The sequence below is a fragment of the Neomonachus schauinslandi genome, chromosome 6, assembly GCF_002201575.2.
Source record: "Neomonachus schauinslandi chromosome 6, ASM220157v2, whole genome shotgun sequence".
NCBI lineage: Eukaryota > Metazoa > Chordata > Mammalia > Carnivora > Phocidae > Neomonachus > Neomonachus schauinslandi.
This window is the reverse complement of record NC_058408.1, coordinates 82,700,262-82,727,247: the sequence shown is the minus strand read 5'-3', so window position 1 is coordinate 82,727,247 and position 26,986 is coordinate 82,700,262. Positions and strand designations below refer to the sequence as shown.

The 26,986-nt window shown below is 44.5% G+C and overlaps 1 protein-coding gene across 2 annotated transcripts in view; it reads left to right on the top strand.

The window, feature by feature from the left end:
• Positions 1–26,986, top strand: part of SLC35F3 (solute carrier family 35 member F3) — a 372,599-nt gene that overhangs the window by 302,898 nt on the left and 42,715 nt on the right. The gene's annotated exons all lie outside the window — the stretch shown is intronic.

Sequence of the window (26,986 nt, the reverse complement as noted above, 5' to 3'; positions counted from 1 at the left end):
AAAGAAAGAAAGAAAGAAAGAAAGAAAGAAAGAAAGAAAGAAAGAAAAGAAAGATCCATCTACTTGAAATTAGTTGGTATGATAATTAAATATTCTCTCTTCTGTACATCAGGCTCTTTAATATTGGTTACTGTGTCTCACCAGTTCTTAGAGTTTGGTATGTCAAAGAATCACCCAGGGAGCTTGTTCAAATGGGATTCCAAGGCTCCCATTTGTGTCTAGACATTCTGAGTCCTGCCCAGTGTGGACCTGCAGCTCTGAATTTATAACAAATGTCCCCAGTGATTCCACATTTCGTAAAAAGCTGCCATATGGACTCAAAAGCAAAAACCTGCCCTTCCATTCTTTAATTATGTTCTCACCTAAAGAAAAAGATCTACCAGTTTAAACCAAAGGGGTGAAGTTTCCCTTTATAATTCAGAAATGAATTTAGTAATCATCTGGAATTAAGACACTTGGGGAGTTTGTGGTTTGTCCCCCATCAGTTCTGCTCAGGATCCCGGAGAACCTACTGGATGGAGGTTTCGGTCTTTGATTCCAGTGTCTTCCTTTCTGGATTTTGGAAGGTGAAGTCTAATTAGCCTAGGCTGAGGGATAAAATTCCAGTGTCAGGGCTTGGCATATGGAATTCAGATATCTGAGTACTATGGGCAATTTGCTTAACCTGTGGGAGCCTGGACGTTTTCACCTATTGAGATGGGGAAACAAATCATCTGAACATAGTAAGGCTAATATGAGGCTTGGATGAGCTTATGAGTGAGCACATGACTCACGGGAGGAGCCTACCACATTAGCTCATTTTTCCTTCACTTCCACTGTGCTGTGATTATCCAAGAACAGAACAAGTTACTTGACTGGGCTTCTCCATGCTTGCTTCCCTCAGCGGTAGCCTCACACATCTGCAAAAGGCTTCCCAGCAGAGGGAAGAAGATACCAATCAAAACATCAGTATGGGCAACTGTTCCTTTTTCTTTTTTCTTTTCTTTTCTTTTCTTTTTTAACATGAGGCTAAACTAAGAAATGGAAAGGTTTATGGACCGAAATTCTTTTTCTCTTAAAAGTGAAAATAATTGGGGGCGCCTGGGTGGCTCAGTCGGTTAAGCATCTGCCTTTGGTTCAGTTCATGATCCTGGGGTCTTGGGATCGAGCCCCGCATCAGGCTCCCTGTTCAGCGGGGAGTTTGTGTTTCCCTCTCCTTCTGCTGCTCCCCCTGCTTGTACTCTCTCTCTCTCTCTCTCTCCGTCAAATAAATAAATAAAACCTTTAAAAAAAATGAAAATAATTGTAGTAAGTACAGTTTTGGTTAACACAGTGCCAAGCAGGGCTTGCTGCTGGCTAACCACTTAGGCTGCCTCCAGCACCCTCTTCTGGGCAGGCGCGGAATCCCCAGGGTGATCCTACTGGTTCAGCTCAGGTATTACTGTTTGGGGACACTACTACACCCACCCTCAAGGATATGCGTGGATAAATAAACAGAAAGATTAAAGGATTTACCTAGTGTCCTCGAGCCAGCAGGTCTGAGACTCAAATCTGGGTTGGCAGGTGAGAAATCCTATGCCCTTATATCCTCATGAGATTGACATCTCTCCAGCTTCTCAGGCTCCCCACGGGACTATCCGCTGGCTGGGTAAGGAGGAGGCTCTTGGAGTTCAACAAAAGCTCGACTGTCAAGGCATTCCGTGAATCACCAAGATACAACTACATGGCGCTGACTATTCAATGTATATCTGGCAAGGGACTTGCTCATCTGAGCATTGGTTTTCTTAGCTGTGAGATGGGGTTCATAGGACTGGCCTAACAGGGTTGTTTGCTGTGACTGTAGGAGATAATGTGAGAATAAATGCATTCATAAAGAGTGCATAGAAAAGCCGTAGCCTTGGGCGCCTGGGTGGCTCAGTTGGTTAAGCAACTGCCTTCAGCTCAGGTCATGATCCTGGAGTCCCGGGATCGAGTCCCACATCGGGCTCCCTGCTCAGCGGGGAGTTTGCTTCTCCCTCTGACCCTCCCCCTTCTCATGTGGTCTCTGTCTCTCTCATTCTCTCTCTCTCAAATAAATAAATAAAATCTTTAAAAAAAAGAAAAGAAAAGAAAAGAAAAGAAAAGCTGTAGCCTGGTGCCTGGCATGGGCTTGGCGCTCAAGGACTGGTTGGGGGGAGGGGTTGTGATCGTGGTGGCAGCTTTCAGAAGTGGCAGGTGGCAGCTCTCCTTGCAGGAGAAGGAAACAGCTCCGTTTCCTTCTAGGTGAGCTGTCCTCATTATTCCCCTCTGGGTCCTCAGGAGGTCCCCTGGCATGTATTTTGGCAGAATCAGGACCCGAGCGTGCCAAATGAAGCCTGTCTTGTGCGCATCCCATCAGCTCATTTCCTGCAGGTAAGCTGTGATGTACAACAGCTTCAGCTGCTGCTTCCAGAACAAGGTTCTGCTTGTGGCTTCGGGGCTGCTGGTAGGACCCTCAGCAGTGCCCAGGCGTGGGTTCTGATCCCCACCTTCTCCTTCTCACCCTTCCCCCAGCCCCCAGGTGGGGGCAGAACTCAGCCTGCTCTAGGGAAACAGAACTGTTTGTGTTCTAACATGTTAGAAGTTAGTCAAATAGAGTTCAGTTTTTATTAGGCAAATAGCTATTTGACTAATGGGTTTGGCCTTGGAGCAGGAGCTGCTGCTTACATTTCCACGTTGCTGTCAGTTCTGGGTTATAGTTTGTATGTGGAGCAGGTATGACCCTGGTCATGGGGCTCTGCATTTGGTTACCTTGCTGATGGGATCAAACACACACACACACACACATACACACAAGATTACTGGTGAAAGAAAAGAGCTGCTATGTACAATAACTCAGATGATTGATCCTGTCAGCCCCGCTCACTGTGCAGGGCACTACCTGCAGGGCAAGGCTGGGCGAGCTCCATCTGAGACAGGGGAGAGTCATAAAGAGGCACAGAAAGAAAATCCCAGAGTTGGGGACTAGAAGTCAGGGAAGATTTCAGTGCCACTGAGAGTGAGGTGTGCTTAAAAGAGAGCAGAAAAGGGGTTCCTGGGTGGCGCAGTTGGTTAAGTATCCAGCTCTTGACTTCAGCTCAGGTCATGATCTCAGGGTCCTGGGATCCTCGGATCCTCAAGCTCCGTGCTCAGCGAGGAGTCTGCTTGAGATTCTCTCCCCCTCCCTCTGCCCCTCCCCCAGTTTGCACATGTGCTTGCACATGCTCTCTCTGTCTCTCACTCAAATAAATAAATAATCTTTAAAAGAGAGAGAGAGAGAAGGAAAATTTTAAAAGTAGAATGTAAACAAGAGGTGGAAGAATTTTAAAGGGGAACAGAAATTTTATATCATTAAAATGTCCGTACTACCCAAAGCAATCTACAGGTTTACTGGAATTCCTATCAAAATACCAACATCATTTTTCATAGAACTAGAACAAATAATCCTGAAATTTGTATGGAACCACAAGAGAATTTTAATTCTTAGGATTATTAGCCAGTAGGCAACATAAACCCTCTGTTCTAGTTCCCATGCAAAACCTTGAGTAAAATTTATCTTGCTTGCTTCTGTGCTATTTTTTAAATAACCACAATACCACTACCATACCTAAAATAATTAATAATTCCTTAACAGTATCAAACACCGAGGCAATGTTCGCATTTCCAACTGTTTCCTAAATTCATTGGTCAAGGGGTGCCTGGGTGGCTCAGTTGGTTAAGCTCAGGTCATGATCCCAAGGTCCTGGGATCGAGCCCTATGTCAGGCTCCCTGCTCAGTGGGAGTCTGCTTCTCCATCTTTCTGCTGCTCCCCCTGCTTGTGTTCTCTCTCCCTCTCTCTCTCTCTGTCAAATAAATAAAATCTTAAAAAAAAAGAGTCTACAACCCAGAACTCTATCACACAGCAAATGGGTTGCATGAAGAGAAGCTCACTGCTCTGAGAAAAAGGCAGAAGATGGGAGAAAAAAGTTCATATCCCATGAGCTGCAGAGAGTAGCGTAATGGAAAGAGCATGCTCAACGTAAGTATTTGTAAAATAAGCAAAGCGATAAAGGAAGAAATCTAATCCATACAACAGATATGGTGGGAAGAGTAATGTCACCCCCAAAGATGCCCATGTCCTAATTCCTGGAACCTGTGAATATGTTCCGTGACATGGCAGAAGAGACTATGCAGATGTGGATAACCTTAAGAACCTTGAGATGGGGAGAGCATCCTGGATTATCCACACCCTGGATGTGGGTCCAATGAAATTGGGTCCTTAAAATTGGAAGAGAGAGGGCACCTGGGTGGCTCAGTCAGTTAAGTGTCTGCCTTTGGCTCAGATCATGACCCCAGGGTCCTGGGATTGAACCCTGTTTTGGGCTTCCTGCTCAGTGGGGAGCCTGCTTCTCTGTCTCTCCCCCTGCTTATATGCTCTCTCTCAAATAAATAAATAAAATCTTTTTTAAAAATTGGAAGAGAGAGACAAGGAGTGAGTCATAAGTGAGAGGACAGAAGAAGAGACTGGAGAGATTTGAAGCGTGGAAGGGATTTGACCTACTTTTGATGGCTTTGAAGATGGAGGAAGGGGGGACACCAAGCATGGGGCAGCTTGTGGACAGGCTCTAGCTGACAGGCAACAGGGAAATGGGGACCTCAGTCCTACAAACACAAGGCACTGAATTCAGCCAGCAACCCAAATGAAGGAATGAAGGAAATGGATTCTTCCCTGGAGCTTCCAGAAAGTGGACACCTTGATTTTAGTCCAATAAGACTTTATATTGGACTTCTGAGCTACAGAACTGTAGGAAAATTTGGGGTGCTTAACCTTTTTTTTATGGTACTACATTACATCGCAATAGGAAACTAATACAGCATATTTTTTAAAGACAGGCTTGGAAAAGCACCAAGCAAAATCTATAAATAAAATGTGTGATAATTGAAAACTTATACTCAATAAAAAATAGATTATACTTGGCTAAAGAGAAAAACTCATAAAATTCAAGGGAAGTCTGAAGAATTTACTAAGAATGCAGCACAGGAGAATGGGATGAAAGAAACCATGATGTACAGAGACATTGGTGATAATTACTGATTACGAAAAAAGTTAATGGAGGATAAAACTGAGGTAGAACTGAAGTACTGAATTATAATAACATGCAAAAAAAAAGTGGGAATTTCAGAGGGAAGTTAAATATTCTATAGTCCTTTTCTTATTCAAGAAAAAGCTAGAGATATTGATAAACTTTTTTAGACTTAAGAATATATGAGGTTATATTTTCATGCTAAAAATGTAAAGATAACTACTATTAAAAATAATACACTTGAAGGGCGCCTGGGGGGCTCAGTTGGTTAAGCAACTGCCTTCGGCTCAGGTCATGATCCTAGAGTCCTGGAATCGAGTCCCACATCGGGCTCCCTGCTCAGCAGGGAGTCTCCTTCTCCCTCTGACCCTCCCCCCTCTCATGCTCTATCTCATTCTCTCTCTCAAATAAATAAATAAAATCTTTTAAAAAAATAATAATAATATACTTGAAATGCGTAGAGGAAATCATTCCGTCAAAACGTAGGAAAAGAGAGAGAAATAAAATGCAAAGTATGGTACATACACAGAGTAAGATGGTAGAAATCAATCCCAAAGTACCACTAATTACATTAAATCATGATGAACAGATTCAGTTGGTCTATTAGGCATAGAGACTAAAGTTAGATTTTTAAAACTCAGCTATATGCTATTTCCAAAGGAGGTGAAGTAAAGTTCTTGGGGTTTATGTAGAACATTATCGGTTGACGGGTCCCCAGGGCTGGCACTGTTTGCATAAGAGAATGGATTTCAAGCCCAGAGAGAAATGGCCTTCAGGAAGGGTCTCTGTGTGGGCCAGGTGGCTGTCCAACCTGAGGGTCACCTACCCAGCTCTACAGTGGGGAATGTCCAGCGGGCCAGGCATCCTTCCAAAAGACAAGTTGATGGCCCAGCTCACACAGGGTGGATGGGAGCTGTGATCTGCACCAAGATCTCTTCCATGATACCTTGGAGTGAAGAGACTGTTCACAAATCAGAGTTTCAGAGTCTTTCTCCAGTTTCTTTTTTAGAAACATCAGTCATGACTTGTTTCTGGCAGTGTAGTGTTGATATCCTGAAAAACCTTCCAGAAAATGATGCTGGATAAAACTTTTTAAAAAACTTTTTTTTTTTTTTTTAATGAAGAAGCCAAAACTGCAGTGACAGCAAGAATCCAGAGCTATAGATGAGCCTGGGATGCACCATTGGCCTTGAAGACATGGGCCCAACCCCGTGACTGTGTGGTTCCATCCCAGCAGCCCTGTGGGGTTCAGGCATAAGGCAACCAATCCAGGGTGTGCACGGCCAGGAAGGACTTCAGTAGGTCATAAAGTGAAGATTGGTCAATTTGACTACATTAAAATTAAGAATACTTTTCTTTAAGAATAATTTGGGAGAAAAAATTAGCGACACAAATGATTGACAAAGAACTAATATCCTGAATACCGTTCACCATGCTCCTCTCTGATGCCTACCCTCCAGGTGTATGCTGGGGACCTTCACTTTCTGTCTCTTCAAGGACATCACCCCAGCAGTTGTCCTCACTCTCTCCTGCTAATCAACTTCTACCTCTTGGTAGAGCGTTCCTATCAGCCAATTATAACATGATAGCTCTTAGAATTTAAAAAATACTCTTGACCAGGTGCCACCTCATTATTCTCTCTGAATACAACAAACTCACCTGAAGAGTAGTGTATGCTCTCTGCCTCCTTTTTTCTCTTAAACCCTCATTACTACCAATAAGCTTTTATCAAAGGCACATTTGCCAAATCCAGTGGTCATTCTCAGTTCTGGTCTTACTTAACCTATTACTTGATCATTCCTCCCTTCCAGAAACACTTTCTTCCCCTAGCTTCTGGGACACCATACTTGGTGTCATCCCCTTTCCATCCTGGCTACTCCTACCCAGGCTGCTTTACTGGTTCCTCCTGCCCCCCAACCTCTGAGTAGTCCAGGGCCTGGTGCTCATCCTCTGTCCTCAACTCTACGATATCTGCATTTGCTCACTGGTGGGGGAAAGGGGTCTCCCAGTCTCATGTCTGCAGGATGAAGACTCCCAAATGTGTGTCCTCAGTGGGACCTCTTTTGTGAATTCCAGCACATACAACCAACTGCCTACTGCCTACCCAGCATCTCCCCTTGAACAGCTAAAAGACATCTCAATGTAACATGTCAAAAACAGACTCCTTAATCACCTCCCCCATCTGTTCTTTCCATGGTCTCCCTCCATCTCAAGTTATGACAACTCCATCCTTGCAGCTACTCAGGCCAAACATCTTAGCATTCTCTTTGATGCCTCTCTTTCCCTCATGCCCCCATCCAATCCACCAGGGATCCAGTTGACTGAGCTTCCATGATATATCTAGAAACTGACCACCTCTTACCACGCCCACCGCATCCAGCCCAGACAACACTTCATTCATTCTCTCTCCCCAGATCACTAAGTTAGCCTCTAGATGGTTCCCCATTCTCCTTTCCATGCCTGCCTGCAGGCTGTTCTCAACACAGCACAAAGTGAGCCATTCTAAACTTGAGTCCTCTTGCCACTCCTGTACTCAGACCCCTGCAGTGACCTCACACGTCGTTCAGAATAAAAGCCAAAGTCTGCATCCCTGTGATTGAGGCCCTGGGCCTTCTTCCAGCTCATCCTGACTCTCCCTCTGGGGCTTTCAGCTCCACACCTACTCCACACCTACTTGAACCTGTCATGGATGCTCCTGCCTCTGAGTCTCTGCTCTTTGTCTTCCCTCTTCCTAGGAGTCTCTCCCCAGGCGACCCTCCTAACAGGTCTCTGCTCAAATCCCACCCCGTCAGTGAGGCTTTTCCTGACCCTACAGCCCAGCACTCGCTGTCTCTCTCTCCCTGCTCTGTTTTCTCTGCAGTATTCAGAAGCCTCTGGTACACTCTATATTTACTCGTGTGTCTGCTTGTTTATTCTCTCTACCAGGATATCTGAGAAGGACTTTGTTTTGTACACTGCTGTATCCCAGAACCTAGGACAGAGCCTGACAGAGAATAGGCATTCAATTTTTTTAATTACATAAACTTCACCACCTTAATCATTTTTAATTGTACAGGTCAATGGCCTTAAGTACCTCACAGTGTTGTATAACCATCAGCCCCATCCATCTCGAGAACTTTCTCATCTTCCCAAACCAAAACCCCATTCCCATTAAACACTAACTCCTATTTCCCCTCCCTCAGCCCCTGGCCACCATTTAACCTTCTGTTTCTATGTATATGACCACTCTAGGTACCTCATACCGGTGGAATAATACACTGTTTGTCTTTTTGTGACTGACTTATTTCCCTTAGCAGTATGCCCTTTATGTCACTTATTTTCCCACTTACCACTATGCATAATTAATGTTATATCCTTAGGGTTCATCCATGCTGTAGCATATGTCAGAATTCCCTTCTATTTTTAAGGCTGAATATTCCATGGTGTACATAGACCACATTTTGTTTACCCATTCTTGTATCAGTGGTCACTAGGTTCCTTCTACCTTTTGACTGTTGTGAACAATGCTGTCATGTGCAAATACCTCTGTGAGATGCTGCTTTCAACTCTTGTGGATTTATATATGGAATAGAGGCACCTGGCTGGCTCAGTGGGATTTGCTGAATCATAGGGTAATTCCATTTTTAACTTTTTAAGGAACTGCCATACGGTTTTCCATAGTGGCTGCACCATCTTACATTCCTACCAAAAATATTTTCTCCCATTCTTTATTTTATATTTATTTATTTACTTATTTATGTTAGTCCCCATACATTACATCATTAGTTTTTGATGTAGTGTTCCATGATTCATTGTTTGTGTATAACACCCAGTGCTCCATGCAATACCTACTCTCCTTAATACCCATCACCGGGCCACCCCATCCCCCCACCCCCCTCCCCTCTAAAACCCTCAGTTTGTTTCTCGGAGTCCATAGTCTCTCATGGTTCATCTCCCCCTCTGATTTCCCCCCTTTGGTTTTCCCTTCCTTCTCCTAATGTCCTCCATGCTATTCCTTATGTTCCACAAATAAGTGAAACCATATGATAATTGACTTTCTCTTTCTCTACTTGACTTATTGCACTTAGCATAATCTCCTCCAGTTCTGTCCATGTTGATGCGAAAGTTGGGTATTCATCCTTTCTGATGGCTGAGTAATGTTGCCTTGTATATATGGACCACATCTTTCTTGTCCATTCATCTGTTGAAGGGCATCTCAGCTCTTTCCACAGTTTGGCTATTGTGGACATTGCTGCTATGAACATTGGGGTGCATGTGGCCCTTCTTTTCACTACATCGTATCTTTGTCTCCCATTCTTTAAATTGTCTTTTCACTCTGTTGATTGTGTCTTTTGATGTACAAGAGTTGTTTTATTTTGATGTTAATCCAGTTTATCTATTTTTTTCTCTTGTCGCCTGTGCTTTTGGTGTCATAGCCATGAAATCATTGCAAAATCCAATGACATGAGGCTTTATGTCTTCTTTGTTTTCTTCCAAAACTTTTAGGTCTTATGTTTAAATCTTTGAATTGTTTTGAGTTAATTTTTGTGTGTCACCAAATTCATTCATTTACATGTAGTTTCCCAATACCATTTGTTGGAGAGATTCTCACCTCCCCCCTTGAATGGACCCCTGTCAAAAATCATTTGAGCATATATGCTAGGATTTTTTTTCTGGGCTGTCTATTTTATTTTATTTTTTGTTCTATATGTCTGTCTTTATGTCAGTACCATACTATTTTGATTACTGTAGCTTTATAATAAGTTTTCAAATCAGAAGTGTGAGACCTACAATTCTTTTGTTCTTTTTCAAGATTGTTTTGGCTATTTGGCATCCTTTGAGATTCTATATGAATTTTAAGATGATATTTTTTTAATTTCCTAGAACGTTCTATTTCTGTTTTTTCTATTTCCTTGTTTTTAAATCAAACTTAAAAATATTTAAATATCTTGCATATTATCAAAAATATACTAGAAAATGAGCAAAGAGTTTAACCTGCATATTTGGGAAGAGAAAACACATTGGCCAACCAATAAACATAAGAAATGCTAACCCTCATACAGTAATCTAGGAACTTCACATGAAAATCAGTGGGAGATGGCTTTTGTGCCCACTGGATTCACAAAAATTAACAAATCAGATGGTATTAGGTGAAGAGAGGATGTGCAACATCTGGAATTCATTCATTGTTGGAAGAGGGATAAAAATCTTCGATTTTATGTACATATACAGACCCATGGCCTAGCAATTCCATTCCTAGACTTACACCCTAGAGAAACGTTAGCACTTGAGTCCAAATAAACTATACAAAAAAGGTTTCATAGCAGCAACAATGTTTGTAATAACAAAACACAAGAAAACAACCCAAATACCCCAACCAGAGTGTTGAAGGAATCTGTGGTATACACACGTGATGGAATACTATAGAGTAGTGAAAAGTGAATGAAATTCAGCACTAAGCATCTCCAGGATGACTCTCTGGAGCATGGTGTTAGACCAAAAAAAAAAAATCACAGAAGAATACAGTCAGTGTATTCCACTGATGTGACGTTTAAAGCATGTAAAACTAAACTCCATATTGATTAGGGATATGTATGTATATGTAGGTACTATATGTACATGTATGTGTGTACTATAAAAATATTTACTCTAAAAAAAAATATAGGACATCCCAGGATATCAGAAATCTGCTGGGAGAAAGGAAGGACACATGACGTGGAAGGGTGGAGGGGTTTGGAGTTACTGGAAATATTCTGATTCTTTCTGTTGAGAAATTCACTCTTATGAGGGTTCCCTTATATATAACTTCTTTATTTTCTCTTTCTGATCTTCAAATTCTTTTCAAGACTTTTGACAATTTAATAATAATGTGTCTTCATGTAGCCCTCTTGGTGTTCAACCTATTTTATTTGGGATCCTTTGGGCCTTATGGATCTGGATGTCCATCTTTCTCCCCAGGTTTGGGAAGTTTTTAGCCACTATTGCTTTAGATATGGTGTCTGTCCCTTTCTCTTTCTCTTTTTCTTCTGGAATTCCCATAATGTGAATATTGTTTCTTTTTAGTGTGTCCCATAAACTCCTCTAGGCCTTCTGCACTCTTTTTCATTCTTCTTTCTTTTTGCTTCTTGGACTGGGTAATTTCCAATGTCCTGTCCTCCAGGTCACTAATTTTTTCTTTTGTGTGGTCAAGTCTACTTTTGAAACTCTCTATTGAATTCTTCAGTTCAATTTTTGTATTTTTCAACTCTAGAATGTTGGGGTTTGTTTTTGATGGTTGATATTTCCTTGCCAAATTCTCATTTTCTTCATGAATTATTTTCCTAATTTCCTTTAGTTGTCTGTGTTTTCTTAAGAATTCTGAATTCTTTGTCTGACAGTTCACAGATTTTCATTTCATTCAGGTCAGTTATTGGAGCTTTATTAGTTTCCTGTGGTGGTCATATTTACCTTATTTTTCATGACCCTTGATTCCTTACATCGCTGCCTGCACATTAGAGTAATTAGGTCCCTCTTCCAGACTTTACAGGTTTGCTTTGGCAGAGACAGTTCTTTACCAGTCAGCTCAGTTTGGGCTTCTGTCTGTTTCTGCAGGTAATGTCCTTGGCTATTATGGTCTGTTTTGGAGCAAGGCAAGTGTTTGAGCTCTGGGGACAAGAATGGGGGGGTTGTACCACTGGCTGAGAACTGTTGGATAGGTCTGCTGGCTTGGTTCCCTGCCCAAGTAAGGCTGTAGGATGGGCTCCACGGTTGCCTGGATTCTCTAGTCAGACTTACTAGATGGTTGGAACTGGGTGCTATCTTCAGTAGTAAAGGGGACTATCAATATGCTTCCTTGCCCTGGCAGGGCAATAGAATGGAACCCAGGGCCTGTACATCTCATTGTTTGGTGACCTGAATCAGGCCTCAGTGTGCACTGAACTCCCTGGTCAGGTGAAGCCATGGGCTTTGCTCTGCAGACTCTTGGCCCTGCTCAGCCTCCTCTCAGCTGGGGTACTGCTGGGCTGCACAGCTTCCATCTATTTTTGCCAGCCCTTCTGGTCCAGCGGTGCTCAGAGCCACAGTAGTAGGATGGTGTCTGAGCCCACTTGCCTGGGTGGTGGGGGAGAGGCCGCTCCAGGGAGGGACCAGGAACTACCTTTAGCCTTAGCTATGAATTAATCTGCTGCCCTGTATAGAGCACAGAATCACTCCATGCCTGTTCCTGGCTTTGTTCTGGGGGCAGTCAGCTCTACTACCTCTCAACTCAAGGCCTAGGAGATGCAACTGGACTCGAGGGCCAGCAGAACTCTTCGTCTAAGGATCTAAATCAGGTACATCTGTATACCCTACCAAGTTCCTGGTCAGAGTGCACCCCACCCCGGTCTTGGTTCTGCAGATGATCAGAGCTGCTCTTTGGGGTTACTACCTGGGCACTGCAGATGTGAACTCGGTCTGCCAAGACCCATGCGGTGGTTGTTGCAAGCTTCCCCCCCATTTCTGTGTCAGTCAGACTCGCAGTGATTGAGCCCCACAGATTCCTGTGCAATCCCCATGGTGCAAGATCAGACTCGGGGCTTCCACAAAGCAACCCACAATACTGTGGAGGGGCTAGCTGTCCCCCCTGGGTTCTCCTTTTCCACTGGAGGAACCCTAGGCTCAGGGAGACCTCTCTGCAGGGTGCTGCGCTGTTCTGGGGGAGGGGCATTGTTGGCAATGCATACATAGCCGCTTCTTCTTACCCTTCTAATGCAGTCTGTCTTGGTCTCTGAGTTATGGGGGGGGCGGGGGTGCTTCAACCTCCCCTCCTTGTTCTAGGATTCTTTCTGCAGTGTTTTGTTCTTGAATAATTGTTAGTTCTTCTTGTGATGGAGAGTAAATGACCTATGTTGCCGTCTCGGTGATGTTGGAAATGTTCTAGTTTTTTTTTTTCAAGAGTTTTATTTATTATTTATTTGAGAGAGAGAGAGCATGCAAAAGAGCACAAGCAAGGGGGAGGGGCAGAGGGTAGAGGGAGAAGCAGGCTCCCCGCTGCGTAGGGAGCTCAAGGCAGGGCTCGATCCCAGGACCCTGAGATCATGACCTGAGCCAAAGGCAGACACTTAATTGACTGAGCCACCCAAGCGCCCTGGAAAAGTTCTAGTTCTCAACCTGATTGTTGAGCACTCTATTATTTGCCCTCTATATATTATAAATATTTCCTTCTACAGATCTAATAATTTAACACTTTAAGGAATGAGAATCCCACTATAAACAATTGGATAAAAGTATTTGACAGAAGGCGAACTGATTCCTGTATAGAACTATTAACAGGAGTAATGAAAGGCCCTCACCATTCCCACAACTAAAAGAGGTTAGAGCAGATCCTCAAAACCGTGAGCCCCTGCCTTTGGCTCGGGTCATGATCCCAGGGTCCTGGGATCAAGCCCTGCATCAGGCTCCCTGATCAGCAGGAATTCTGCTTCTCCCTCTCCTTCTGCCTGATGCTCCCCGTTTGTGCTCTCTCTCTCTCTCTCTCTGTCAAAAAAATAAATAAAATCTTTAAAAACAAAACAAACAAAAAACCTGTGATTGCTGAGAGCCAGCATTTGGAGAGGCTCCTACACAGGCAAAGTAGGAAGAAACCAGAGTAGAATAAAATAGATCCACCAGATGGCACATTTTCCAGTGACCCCATTGTCAAGTGCAGGGCAAGCCCATGCTGAGAACACACAATTACCTTTTTGGCCACTTTCCACCCTTCCTTAGTAGCTCCATGCATGTTCATCTCTCCAGGGCTGCCACACTGTCCTCCGTTCCAAAAACTGGCACCACCTGCTGAGTTCAGAGCATTCCACATCCCTAACCTTCACTTCTTCATTTAAGCACATAAACCTGTGCTCCAAATCTTCACTTCTGATCTTAGGATACATTGAGTTACAAGGACTGTGTTCTGATTTTTTAAATCCCCATTAATGTGCAAGATCTCCCAAATAATACCTTTGCTCTTATGTGTGCATCTGTTTTAGTTAATTCTGGTCATGCAGACTTTTTGGCATCCCTCAGCTCATCCCATTCCAAGAAACCAACTCCAGCCCTTGTGCTTCTGCCAGGGAATCAGAAAATCACCCTGGCTTCAGAGAGGACAGCAGCCAGCCTAGAGGAAAAGGTTTCACCTCACAAACTTTGCAAAAGAGTTCTTAGGCCATCTCAGCCTCTCAGAGATAAAAAAATAAATCTATCACGTCGTTTACCTGTGGATGGCTATGCCAGAGTTTGTGGGTCAGGGGGCATGGTTAGCAATACAAATAAAATGTTTTAGGATTACTTAACCATTTCACTGGGGGTGATCTGTGGCAGCATGAAGCTTTCAAACCGTAACGCCTGCTGTTCGGATGACAGTCCCTTCACCCTGGCTCTCCAGGGTCCATGGAAAGGCTGGGAATTGCCCACAAAGCTCAGTGCACATTCTGGAGGCCTGTGCTGGCCCAGACTTGCTAATTGTGATGGGTGGCCTTTCCAGGCTGAGGCCAGAGTCAAGGCTCTCTCGGAGAGATTGTTTTAGGTTTCACTCCTGAAGGGTGGTTTTGTGTAACAGCTATCAAGGCCAAATGGGGATGGTGCCTGCCTGACGCAAGGTCTCTTGAAGGTGGGAGGCAGGTGTCATGGAAGCCCAGGAGAGGGGGGCGCTTGATAAACTGCTCAAAAACAGTACTCTTCATGCTTATGGGGGGTTTAGTGTGAAGCCATGCCAGCTCCATGCAGGTTTTAAAGTTGAAAAATGTGGCCTCTTCCCACGGAAGAAGGGATCATCTTCCCTCCAGCAAAACAGTTCCAACAACAGATAATTTATCATAAGCAGTAGCCTAACCCAAGTGTCCTTCTTGGGTTCTTTATACCTTTGCCTTTGGAATTTTATTGCATTTAAAAATTAGATAAAGTTCAAATCAGAAGCTTCCTAAAATAGCAGGAGAGGAGCTGTAAATTTGAAGATGGGCGGCTAGGGGGCGGGGTGTGGGGGGCAGTGGGTTGATGTAATCCAATGAGTGACTCGGATGGTTAGCACCAGGATAGATTTTTCCATCAAGGCTTACCTCTACTTTTGTGAAGGGGTCCTGGGTGGGTGCAAGGACTGAGACAAAGAACTGTTATTTTCTACCATGTACAGAACACCAACAGTGTGATGAGTCATTTTTTATTTTTTTCAGATAGTAAAAAAAAAAGTTCTTGAAATACTTGTCACTGGAATCTTAACCCTATCAATATAGAAACTGAAGGTATCAACAATTTGGTCTTGTTGATTAATGGACTCATTCCTGGAATTATTAGTAAATGTCTTGTTCAGAGCTTCTTCCTTTTGAAAAATAGAGATAATGCTTTTTTTCTTTTACCTTTTACTTTATAGCTGTTTGTGAGGTCCTTTGAGACCTATAGGGGAAAATGGAAAAGATGCTATAGAATTCCAAGTGTAATATGTTATGGGTATTATTTAAAATAAATCTGGCCTAAAGCAAAAATCTCATTCATCAAAGATGTGAGTCTCAAGCTTCATCATAATATTAATAGACTTTGCTTGCACAGAAGAACCAAAATAGTGCTAGTGAATCTGATGTCATCATCCCAATGAATAATGCAAGTACCTTGATTTTCAATTCAGTGACTGAGCTCTACTAAATAAATATGTAAGGACCACAAGCAGAGAGTGATAGAACCCATTAGTATTTAAGAATCATTGGCTGGCCATCCTAATGGAATATTCTAGAACTAAGTATGCTTGCCAGAGTATGGAAAGTAAGATGATAAGAGGGCAATGGATCACTAGCAGTAAAACTCTTCAAAGAAGATGGGTAATAGAACAATAAGGGGTTCTAGGAGCAAAAAAGCTAACTTCAGCCATAGACTACAGGATCAGAAAAGTCAAGAAGTACATCAGGAACATCTACACTACCTTTGCACATGTCCTCTTGGAACACTGTTATACCTGTGACCTCTTTGTCGTACTTTCCTGCATTTGAAGCTGTCCTGAGACAGAGTGGGCCAGAAGGTGGGGTAAGGGTTGCGTCCAGGCATAGGTCAGTGCAACCATTGTTGGATGAATTGTGAAGGAAATCAAGAGGTGGATGGGGGGTTGGCCCCTGTGTTCTTAAGATCTCTTGCACCCCTGAGAGTCCATATCCTATGACTTCATCAGAGAAGCTTTATTGTTCTTTCTAAAGGTGCATGGAAATGGTGTCAGGTCTTCCTTAAATCCCATGTGTTTTCCCAACCTCCTTTCCTGTCCATGATGGCAACACTTCTATATAGATTTGCTTTCCAAATGAAACGTTGCATGGTTCTGTATGCCATCTTGGTGGGGCCTAGTTAACTGCCCCTCTTCATTGTTTCTCTTGCCTGATGACTGCTTCTCTCCACCGTCTTGGAGAGCAGGGATGCTGCCACTGGTGAGCCAGAATTATGAAATGGACTTTGAACTCCTCGTAGCATGGCCACAGCACCTGGGATTTATTAACTGGGTGGGGCTGAGTCTAGACGGCGGGACAGGAGGTGACTGTGTGGTCAGCACTTACCAGTGCCTCTCTTGCTCAGCCTCCTCCTTCTGTTTTGCGATCCATTATTTCATCGCGGGACCATTATGTAATTTGATACCACCTGCATTCCAGAGATTTACCAGCATTGGCTCACTGGCTACCCCTGCCTGTTTTTCTATAGATCAACCTCCCTCCTTCAATGCACTGGTTCTTTTTTATCTTTTCTTTTCTTTTCTTTTTAATTTAAATTCTCATTAGCTGACATACAGTTCAATATTGGTTTCAGGAGTAGAGTTCAGTGGTTCATCATTTGCATATAACACCCAGTGCTCATCATAACAATTGCCTTCCTTAATACCCATCACCCATCTATCCCATCCCCATCCACCTCCCTCTATCAACTGTTTGTTCTCTATCGTTAAGAGTCTTTCCCCCTCTCTCTTTTTCCCCCTCCCATAGGTTCATCTGTTTTGTTTCTTAAATTCCACATATAAGTGAAATCATACAGTACTTGTCTTTCTCTGACTATTTCACTTAGCATAATACCCTCTAGTTCCATCCATGTCATTGCAAATGGCAAGATTTCATTCTATTTGATGGCTGAGTAGTATTCCATTGTATATATAGACTACATCTTCTTTATCCGTTCATCAGTCGTTGGGCATTTGGGCTCTTGCCATAGTTTGGCTATTGTTGATAATGCTGCTATAAACATCAGGGTGCATGTACCCTTTGAATCTGTATTTTTTGTATCCTTTGGGTAAATACCTAGTAGTGTAATTGCTGGGCTATAGGGTAGTTCTATTTTTAGCTTTTTTGAGGCACCACCGTATTGTTTTCCAGAATGGCTGCACGAGTTTGCGTTCCCAGCAATAGCAATGAGCTGATTTTCACTTGACTTATTTCCCAAGCCAGGTATCTGACTTCCAGGTGTCTTTGCTTATTTTTCCTACCCTTTGTGTAGGCTGTGGCTTATAGGACTTCAGAGTCTCAGTGATGGATTCCTCTGACTTGCCCTCTACAAGTGACCTGCAGAAGGGCTGACACAAGTGTGAGTCATAAATTATGTGCTACAGATTATAAATGGTATAGGATTTGGCGCAGGTCACAGTGAAGGCTGGAGTGGCTGAGGAGGCTTTCAGAAGGGTGGCTGCAGTAATCCACGCACAAAGTTGTAAGGGCCTGAAATAAGGTAGGAATGGGTGGGGGAGACCCATCAAGGAACACGTGGAGCCTTGGGGAATGATAGCACATTCAGGAAATGATAACTAGAGCAGCTGGAGATGTGGAGGGGAGGAGAAGAGCAGTCCAGGAAGTCCCCTAGCCCAAGGGTGCCAATAATCAGCTCCCAGGGGCACCCAAGTCCAGGAAACGTGAAGACTGACCAAGAGTGGATTTGCACCCCTCTTACTCATCACATACCATTTAGTAACATTTGTGTACAAAACAGGCTACACTCTAGGGTGTAGAATTCTGCATAAAAATTTATTTGTATACATTGAAGTCTGCTTTAAAAAAGAAAACACAGAGGGGCGCCTGGGTGGCTCAGTCATTTGAACGTCCAACTCTTGATTTCAGCTCAGGTCATGATCTCAGGGTCATGGGATCGAGCCCCAGGTTGGGCTCCATGCTCAGTGCGAGTCTGCTTGAGATTCTCTCTCTCCCTCTCCTTCTGTCCCTGTCCCTGTTCACGTGTGTGCATGCTCGCTCGCTTGCTCTCTCTCTCTCAAATAAATAAATAAATCTTGAAAAAATAAAAATAATTTTAAAAGTAAAAGAAAAAAGAAAACACACAGATGAAATAAGCAGCCTGTGATATGGCTCAACTCTTAAAATGTTGGCGGTAACATTTTGATAGTTTTCAGGGGAATTTCCCAACTCCCATTGGGAGTTTCTGGGCTGCTAGAGAACAAATGCAAAGTCTTAATAAGGTCTTGCTACGAGCTATGACGCATGCGGGCACTGGGGTAGGTATCAGGAAAGATGGAAACACACAGAAGACATGGTCTGGTAACCCCAGGCAGAGTATAATCCATTGAGGAAAACAGCCACACATAGGTACATACAGTGTTAAAAAGAAACTCAAGAAATTTCACCGGAGACAGCACGTAATCAATCGCCAAGTGAGATAAGTAGACAGTAATTTGGGGAGAGAGGAATCTCTGTGAACAAGCATGCCCAGTCAGGACCATGCGACCTTGGCACTCTCTGCCATCAGTAGGATGATGCACTGCTCTGCCCGTCCCCAAGCCCCAGTAGAGAAAGCCATCAGAGCCAAGACAAGTGGGATGGTGCAGACTGCGTTTGCTGAGGAAGAACAGCCCGGTTGGTGGCTGTGTCCCTCATCATCATCTGTCTTATCCTCCTGAACATTCACCTTCAGTGCTGCACACAGAAGATAGAAGCCTGCCTTTCAGGGACTTCACCTCTCATTAGTTGAGTAGAATTCCTTTAGATACCAATTTCATTCCCCCGAATCTTAGGTCATTCCTAGCTAAGGGTACACAGATTCTCTTTCAATGTTGTAGACACAGAAGAGCACTCAAAACTCCTACAGCAGCTAGCTAGGTGGGTACATCCATCCATCCATACATACATACAGGTACAGGGGTACATAAATACATGGATAGGTGTAGGTGGCTGGTGGATGCATGGATGCATGGACTGACGGACAGGTGGATAGACTGATAGATACATATATGTGTGTATGTGTGTGTATATATATAACATTCACACACATGTATAGACATACATGGATGTACCACACACACACACACACACACACACGTTACTCACGTCTTAGTCTCAGCCAGCCAACTTGTCTACGGTATGTTCTCCAGTGTAGCTGATAGCTGAAGTCTCACTGATAAATACTGATGTATGTGTTTGGGGGGGGAGGGCACAGAAGATGATATGATGATAGCTAATATTTATTTAGTGTTTACTACGGGATCCCAAGTATTATTCTCAACACTGTTCATGTATAAAATTGTATAAACCTGATTAAGAGCCCCATAGAGGAGGTGCCTTTCTTGTCCTCATTTTCTGTATGCAGCTGAGGTGCTAGCAGCTCTCCTCACCTGCCCGAGATGACACAAATGTGCGACGGAAGAGCAGAGCTGGGCCCAGGTGCTCTAGGCCCCAGGCCCCCACTCTTACCCCTTCATACACGAGACAACACTGCGCTAAGTGATCACCCCGAACCTGGTGATGGTCCCTGCGCTGGCATTTTATTACCTCTTCATGGTCAAGTAAGTGGAATGTTTGTATACAACAGAAATCAGAAAAAAATCTCCTTCAACAGTCTAAGTCTCTTCTAGTCCAGAAATGCCGAAAGTTGCATAGATTCCAGGCCCCCTGGTACAACGTGGCCTTGGACCCGAGATGAGCCCTCAGCACCTGTCTTTTCTCATCCCCCATGAGACCGACCCACCAGAATCTGTGGGTGCTCAGAGCCAAGGGGCTGAGGGGCTGGAGGGGATGACGGACAGCAGTGCTTGGAAGGCCAGCGCCTGGAGTTGCTCCCAGCATCTCGGCGGTTCTTTGTCTCTATCTTGCATGAGGCATATTGCACGCTGTCCCTGACATCACATCAAAGCTTGTACATGCTTCCCAACCAACTCAGTAGAAAGCTTCATGAAGCCAGAATTCATGTCCTGTTTTTGGTTTTGTTTTTTTGGTATTATCTATTTTATTTTATTTTTTATTGTTATGTTAATCACCATACAGTACATCATTAGTTTTTGATGTAGTGTTCCATGATGCATTGTTTGTGCATAACACCCAGTGCTCCATGCCGAACGTGCCCTCTTTTTTATTTTATTTATTTATTTTTTTATTTAATTGACAGAGAAACACAGCAAAAGAAGGAACACAAGCAGGGGGAGTGGGAGAGGGAGAAGCAGGCTTCCCGCTGAGCAGGGAGCCTGATGCGGGGCTCGATCCCAGGACCCTGGGATCATGACCTGAGCCGAAGGCAGACGCTTAACGACTGAGCCACCCAGGCGCCCCCCGAACGTGCCCTCTTTAATACCCATCACCAGGCTAACCCATCCTCCCACCCCCCTCCGCTCTAGAACCCTCAGTTTGTTTCTCAGAGTCCATCGTCTCTCATGGATCGTCTCCCCTTCCTATTCCCCCCCCTTCATTCTTCCCCTCCTGCTATCTTGTTCTTTTTTTTTTCTATGTTCTTAGGGCCTGACCCAGTGCCCGAGACAGAGTAGATCATGCAAACGAACACCAGTGGGCAAAGCCCAGGAGGACAGGCAGAATGAGCCTCAGGCCGTATCATTCCGGCTCTTCCTCGAGCAGATTCATCCCGGAGGCAGGTCACTCTGTGTGCCTCTGTTACTGTTTTATAAATGGCTTGCAGGGCTGGAGGAAGATGAAGGAGAAGATAAGAGTACCCTGCAAAATAAAAGATAGAGATTTTATTTGCATTAAATGAAAAGTGAGGATGGATCTTGCTTTGGCTGTTAGTGGAATCCAGTGAGTGTCTTGTTATAAATAACAGTTGGTGCCCATAAGGGCCAGCATCTGGCCCCTTGCCACCGGCATCAATAGTGAAGGCAGGTGGGATGTACAAAGGGTCCCCACGCAGAACTGCCACGGGAAGTCTCGGGCTGTTTCTCTACCTCACCCCCCACCCCCGGTGCTGGGCTCTGAACACTGGTAACTTAACATAGCAATGTCTCCATTGTTTAAGAGGAAAAGGAGAAAGACCAGAGCCATTCATACAGGGATGATGCCACCTTCTCCAACACCACCAGGAACAGCAGGAGCCTGAGGGAAGGGAGGGAGGTCTTCACAAAATTCTTCATCATACACAGTCCAGTGAGGGAAAAGCAAAGCCAGCCGCCAGGACTCTGTGTGGCTGGGAAGGTCAATGCAAGGGAGTGGATCTGACACTTGGAGCCTCCATGTCCATGTTGGCTGCACAGCCAGAATCTGCCAGGGGGAAGAGGAGCTAACTTAGCGTGACTTTGAAAGTGATCCCGCTTCATCAAATACCATGTTCAGAGTAACAATGGATTTCACATAGAGTGCCTTATAATTCCTCTTGACCGATGAGCTTGGGTAAAGCTCCCACCCCACCCCACCATGGGTCAAAAGGAAGGAATGACAGAGGAGCCTGGATTGGGGTCTCTCTGACCTAGTGCCCATTTGCGAAATAGGAGATTCTGAACACCTCCCTTATTTCTTACCTGCTTTATTTCTTATTCATTGGTTTATTCAACCACTTATTTGGGGTTTTTTCACCAGTTTTTGATTGAGATATAATTGACATATAACTTACTCGTTCTTTCAACTAACATTTACTGGGTGTCTAAAATGTACTAAGCGCTGTTCCAGACTCCGATGATTGCACAACAAACAGGACCAAGTGCCTGCCCTCCTCAGTGTCTGTTCTTGTGAAGGCGGCAGTGAACCCACACATACACACAGACACACACATATACACATGCATACACATCCAGATACATCTATACAAACACATATGTACACACACATATACATACAAACGCATATATAAATACATGCACATATATCTTACATATAGAAAGATATGTGAATGCATTTATAGTACAGCTGAGCCTTGAACAATGTGGGGGTTAGGGGTGCCAACCGCTGACCCCTCAAAAATGCACATATAATCATAGACTCATCAAAAACTTAACTACTTGGGGCACCTGGGTGGCTCAGTAGTTAAGCGTCTGCCTTCGGCTCAGGTCATGGTTCCAGGGACCTGGGATTGAGCCCTACATCGGGCTCCCTGCTCAGTGGGAAGCCTGCTGCTCCCTCTCCCACTCCCCCTGCTTGTGTTCCTTCTCTCACTTTGTCTCTGTCAAATAAATAAATAAAATCTTAAAAAAAAACTTAACTACTCATACCCTACTACTGACTGGAAGTCTTACTGATAACATAAAGTCGATTAACACATATTTTGTATGTTCTATGTATTACCTATTAACCATAAAGCGAGAGAAAAGAAAATGTTAGGAAGAAAATCTTAAGGATGAGAGATGACTTCAAGAGCTCTGTACTGTGAAAGATGCGCATCGGGGCGGAGCCGCACGGTTCAGACTCCTGGCGTTCAAGGGTCAGCTGTCCACACGTCCATGGGACTTCACACCATGTGGTCCCCTGAAGCAAATCATTAAGAAGGACCCTGGGGCAATAACAGTCTTGACAGTTGGAAGGACAAAAGCAGGGCCACATGGCAGGGCACGGAGAGTGGGGGCACGGGCAACGCAGGGCCTTGAAGTCTGTGGGAAGGGGCTGCTTTGATTCCAGCTGCAGTGGGAAAGCATCGTGAGGCTGCGGGAAAGAGGACTCACAGAGCTCTGTGTTCACGAATTTGTGAGACTTTCGCAGCAGGTTATTTTGGAGAGCATACATCTAACCCAATTCCCTGGTTTTAGTGACAAGGGAAAAAACCCAAGTAGGTTAAGCAGTCACCCCAGGGCCAGACAGTCAGAATTGGGACCCAGTCTCCAAACTCCTCACTGGGGTTCTTCTGGCTCCAGCTCACGCTGTTCCATTGGGAACTGCTTGCTCTTCGTACTCGCACCCCCCAACCCCGATCCGCAGCCATCAACCAGTATTCTCTCCCCTGGCTTGGTTTCTTCTGCTTGCATGGCCACCAGCTTCCCCAGCTCTAGAGTCCCACAAGGCAGCTGCCTGGAGCTTTTCACCCAGTGTGGACCAGTCCCTTGTTCTGCTGGAGGTGAACCAAAGGCATCCCAGCAAGGGCGTGTTCCCATGCCAGGTGGCAAGTTGCAGATAGTTCTCTGGCATCGCTCTTCCCCAACAGCTGCTGTGGCTTCCTCCCCACATCCCGAGGCCATGGGTCCAGGAATCCCAACCCAACAGAATCTGGAGGTGCTGATGAAGTCACTGGGCTCCAGAGGCGACACGGGTACGGAGGGAACAGAAAAAGGGATGGCAGTCCTGCTTTCCTTTACAAGACGAAGGCACATGTGTTCCTGAAAAGTCCATAGGAGTCTCCACTTTTCAAAGGGAACACCACGAAGGAGCCTGTCCTTCAAAGTGATGAGTGTTTCTCAAAATACAAGTGGGCCACCTGCATCTGAATCTCTTGGGGAGCTCGTTCAAGTGCAGAGTCCTAGGTCTCAGCCAGACCTGTGAAATCAGAATTTCTGGGGGTCACTTTCCTTAAAGATGTTCTCTGACAAACTCATTTCCAAATTAGGCTCTTTGGTTTCAGCTGTTGAATATTCTAGTCTAAGTTACCATAATTAGCCCAACTAAATATATTACGAATTATTACCCCAAAAGTGCTAGATTTTTAGGATTCTGGTAAGAATTAGAGGCCCTGACAGTGGGAGACATGCATCTTTGGCAGAAGTGGAACCTCTCAGTTCTTGTAAAGATAGATGGTGTCTCCCCACATCTTCCCCCATAATAGCATATTGATCAAATGAGGCAGTCAAAGCTCTCTGGACCTAAGGCAGAGTTAGCAGACTTTTCCTGAAAAGGGCCAGGTACTGAATACATTTGGTTTCTGTTGCAACTACTAAACTCTGCCATCGTATAGAGAGTATGCAGCCACCAGAAATACACAAATGAATGAGTGTGGCTGTGTGTTGGGCAAACTTTATCTACAAAGCATCCATTGGGCTGGATTTGGCAATGAGCCATAGATTACAGAACCCCCGATCTAAGGCCTTACACCCTGGAGCTAAGTTCAATATTTAAAAACAAAACACATGATTCCCAATAAAGCCTCAGACTTAGAAGGGTGTGCTCATTGTGTTTAGCATGGCCACAAGCACTAATGGTTGCTCAAAATTCTGCACCAGAGTGACAAAATTTAGACTATGAGCTGGTGTCTCTTCACCACTCCTTGAGAGTATGTACAAAGGAGGATGATCATGATGGTGATGCATCTAGAAATATATGTCAGTTGGACCCTGGATGACCCTTAGAGCAGCCCATCCAATAGAACTTCCTGCAATGGTGGAGTTGTTTTGTCTGCACTGTCCAGCAAAGCCCCCACTGGGCACACGTTACTTGCACATGCAAAATATGGCTAGTTCCACTGAGAAGCTGAATTTTTAGTTTTATTTCATTTTACTTAACTTAGATATAAAAATCCACATGTGACGAGTAACTACCAGATTGTACAGCAGACTTTAGGGAGAATTTAAAATACTTAACTTGAGGGCGCCTGGGTGGCTCAGTTGGTTAAGCGACTGCCTTCGGCTCAGGTCATGATCCTGGAGTCCCTGGATCGAGTCCCGCATCAGGCTCCCTGCTCGGCAGGGAGTCTGCTTCGTCCTCTGACCCTATCCCCTCTCATGTGTTCTCTCTCTCTCATTCTCTCTCTCTCAAATAAATAAATAAAATCTTTAAAAAAAAAAAAACTTAACTTGAAAAGTCTGGGAGAAGGGTATCTCTCTTCAGTGTTTTCAAATATTTGGGGACATTATCATGTACAAGGGAGGACAAACTTATACTATTTTTTAAGTTGCTTTAGAGGGCAAAATTCGTGCTCTTCAAGAGGCTGGATATTGCTTGCGATGCTTATGAATATAGACAGTGGAGTCCAATATCTTGAGTTCAAATCTTGCTCCACCACTTTGTAGACTTGCAGCCCCCATAATTATTATCATTAATTATTCATACCGTGATACACATACACAAAGACTCAATAAAAGGAGAATGTAGCCTTGAAGCTGTACAATAGTGAGTGGCCTTCCCACCCCTGGAGGGGTCGATGAGCTTACTGAGCTCCCGTCAGGACTGCTAGAGGTAAAAGAGGCTGAGATGAGAGGCAGGTCACCCCAGACGTCATGTAAGAGTAGTGATGCTGAAGGCTGAAAGGGTCTGAGAGCAGAGTGGCTGCAAAGTGGGGCTTCCCCAGGGGGAATTCCGTGAGTTTAGGGAGCAGGTACTAAGCAAGTGAGAGGTCAGAATTCCATAGGCTCTTTGAAGGGAGGAGCAGGAACAGAGGACCAGCTCAGGATTGCTGGTAAGAGTGTTGGTGCCTCCAACAGAGGAGCTTCTGGGACCTTGTTAAGCAGATCTACAGACAGCACGAGGGGCAGAAAGCTATCAGAAAGTAATTTGGACCTGTATTCCCAAGACCGAGGACCCAAAAGGAAAGCCATCTACTTTCTTGAGGATAGAGAAATTGAAGAGGAATGCCTCTTCGGTTGGTGAAGCTGAACCAGCAGGAGGGATGGGACCTTCACAGGATCTGATCACAGGAGGAGCCTGGACATAAAACCAGGGATGCTTGGAGGAGATTTTCAGCCAAGTTAAATCAACCCGAGTTGCATGACATGTGCCATGTGATTGAAATCTATCCATTTTGTAGCTAGCCGGTGCCCTCGAAGTCACAGTGGTTTCAGTGGTGTTTTAATCACTAACAGTGCATCCCCGTGCAGCAGGCCAGGGCTAGGATAGGGTGGTGTGAGAGAAAACAAGAAGAAAGACCCTCCATCCCAGGAGCTTGGCCTCTGGAGAAGTCCTGCCTACCCCTGTGGATAGTGTTGTAGGGAGGGAGCAGTGAGTAGTGAAATCATGGAGATGGAGACAGGACTCCGATGTGGTTTGGAGGCCACTTGAACCACATTTGTAACACGCTGTTCCTTTCTAACTAGGGAGCTTTAGAGTGAAGGCAGCTCACCAAACAGCCAGTTTGTTCTGTTGTGATTTTCTAAGGGGAGGAGGAGGAGGAAAGGTCGGATGAGATATGAGTGTGAAGGGAAATGCTTTGTGCTATAACCAGAATCTCAAGGCAAAGAGAGTGTTCCTCACACCCAGACACACGGGCCAAATCAGCCTTCACTCAAAGCCCTATTTACATCAGTCCTGTGTAGGTGGCGAAGAGTTTCCACGCTTTGGGCCCTTTGCTTTAATACTCTTCTAAATAACCAGCTTTGGGCTCTAGCCTCAAGTCTTACTAAATGCTAATCTCACTTTTCTAAAGAAGAAACAACAGAGGGTGCCCCCATTTGATCCCACCCTATATAACCTTTGATATAGATTTCTCTTGTTCTTGCATTATGACCAAGTGAATATGACCTGCCTGCAAAAGATGCAACAGAAGATTGTGGCTAGAAATTAGGACCCACAAGAGTCATGGTTTTATATTGGTTTTCTGGAAGGCAAAAGACACTGCAAAATGAGAGAGGGAATGGCTGAGGCCAAAGTCATTAACTCTCTATCATTTGGAAGAGGGAAAGAGCAATGTTGGAATGTTGTCATTTGGGTGTCTTTCTCCTAAGGTAACTTTCTGTGTGGTTTGGTTGGATCCGTGTAGTTTTTAAAAACAGATGGAAAGACAGAGGGGAGATGAACATGTGGCTTCCAACTTTGGACCCCCGGCTAGGCTGAGGGCTCCTGGGTCCATCGTGCCAGTGAGCAAGAGTCCCAGAGAGCTAGTGGGCATGGTTGGTCATGGGTCAGAGAAGAGCATTCATGCAGAGTGCCTTATAGAGACCTGCACGGAGGCC